Source organism: Cephus cinctus, unplaced genomic scaffold (assembly GCF_000341935.2).
Source record: "Cephus cinctus unplaced genomic scaffold, Ccin1 Ccin1_scaffold0401, whole genome shotgun sequence".
Classification (NCBI taxonomy): Eukaryota; Metazoa; Arthropoda; class Insecta; order Hymenoptera; family Cephidae; genus Cephus; species Cephus cinctus.
The window spans coordinates 94,391-96,307 of record NW_014333085.1 but is presented as its reverse complement, the minus strand read 5'-3'; the positions used below and the strand labels follow the sequence as shown (position 1 = coordinate 96,307).

The window sequence follows — 1,917 nt, the reverse complement described above, 5'->3', positions numbered from 1 at the left end:
TCCCTCCCTACCTCCGCTCCACTTTATTCTCCATACGCTTCGTATAATAACAATTTACACCAGCACAGACGATCGAATTACATTGGATCGGTCGCATCTATTTGTCTCACCTACTTTCCTACTTTCCTGCTCCTTTTAGTCCCGGATGTGACACATGTGTCTCCTTCTCGTTTCCGTTTTCTTCAATCGTTCCTCCACTTCCTTCTGTAGCCGCATCCCTCTCCCGTCTTGCAGTTCTCTTTGTCCAGGAGACGAGGTGACGATGTATCACGTCGCCACTACAGATTGGCCTAACGTCGCGCGAGACTCGCAGCAAAATCCTAAACTATTCGAATCAGCTGTTATCGTTTCTCCGTGAATTTTACCGATAGTACACTAATGTTACTTCTCCGTTAACTTATCTTATCCTATACGTATGTACTGTCGATTCTATAATTGCTTTGATAAGTCAACGCGCGGGACGCACAAAGCCGACAAGTTTTTTTTCATTTTTGTTTGTTTGATAAAAAATGAGCTATCGTATTTATGGATATTGGACTTGACACGATTTCATGGGCTTTAAGAGAGCATTACGGGCTGGAAAGGACTTGGTAGAATTGAAGCGATAATTAAATGACCAACGGCCTCCAGGTTAATGGAGATTTCAGAGAAGAGAGGACAACTGGGATTGCAAGCAGAAAAGTCGAAAGGTTAAATCGCTTAGTTGCAGCCTATAAATTGGCAGATGAAAAGGGTTAAATAGGCGAATCTGCGAGGAGCAGCTCCGTGCGACCCGCGCATTTGCACCTGCACCTGCGAATCCCATGCATCGCTGAACGAGTCTTCTTAACGATCCCTTAATCCCTTAATTATCATTATTCTTAAAGTTAATTTTCTTTCTAAAACGTACCTAATCACGTGATCACTTCACAATATCTTAGAATTCAATGAAATTCTCTAAATGTTCCACTAGCATTCACGACGCTTACAACGTTAAGTACAGCTTAGGTAATTAAGTGAGAATCGCAACGGTAGGGCGGCTCCTCTCTCGGTGGCCCTTGGAGCGAACTCCATCTAAATTCGTAGCCATCTTCGCCTTTATTTCTTCCCTTTCCCCGTCTCTGCCCCCTACGACGCTCCGTCGACCCATGCACTCGTTTGCTTATTCGCCTCTATCTCTCTCTCTCTCTCTCTCTGCGTCTCCACCATTCGTTTGCTCATTCATTCGTCCATTCTAGAGAGTCTGCGCTCTCTGCGCCCTCTGCTTAAACGTAATTTTAGAAGACGGCAATTTGCCGCACGAGAAAGAACGATGTGTTTAATTAATCAGCACAATTTGAATAATCGGATACAGCGTATTTTTTTTTCGAATAACTCCGTTTCTCTTTCTCCTTCTTCTACAGCCTTCTCGAAAATGACACCGAAGAGAATTGAAGAGAAATGACGTTATTAAAGAGAAGAACCGAACGCATTGACTTGCCCGGTGTGAAGAATCGACCTCCGGCTCTTAGATCCCCGGAGAAAAGGATCTGTACTCGAGAGACACATTTTCCAGGAAGCATCGCACCGTCGCACTCTGTCTCACGACTGGGACTCGTTAGTCATTGAAAGATCCTGCGGCTGCTCATTCATCCGCCTCGGTGCCTCTCGAATCGATACTAACTAGTAGGGTAAATGGGTAAACGGGTAAATGGGCAAATGGGCAAATGGGTAAATAGGTAATTTGGTGTCTGTGTCTCCAGACAGGTAGGTAAGGCCTACCTACATGCAGTAATATATCTAGAGAACGATCGTTAAATCGGAATTTACGGTTTTTATTTAATTCCCGAGAGACGAGTGAAATTGAAACGACAGAGAAGCGGGAGTGAAGGATAAAGAAAGAGTGAAAGATGAGAGAGAAGTGCTAAGAGGAGACGCTTAGTTTAAGAGGGGGCTGGT

General features: G+C 44.4%; 1 protein-coding gene across 2 annotated transcripts in view; it reads right to left on the bottom strand.

The window, feature by feature from the left end:
- The window catches only part of LOC107267422 (potassium voltage-gated channel protein Shal), a 41,056-nt gene that overhangs the window by 963 nt on the left and 38,176 nt on the right, over window positions 1-1,917 (bottom strand). The gene's annotated exons all lie outside the window — the stretch shown is intronic.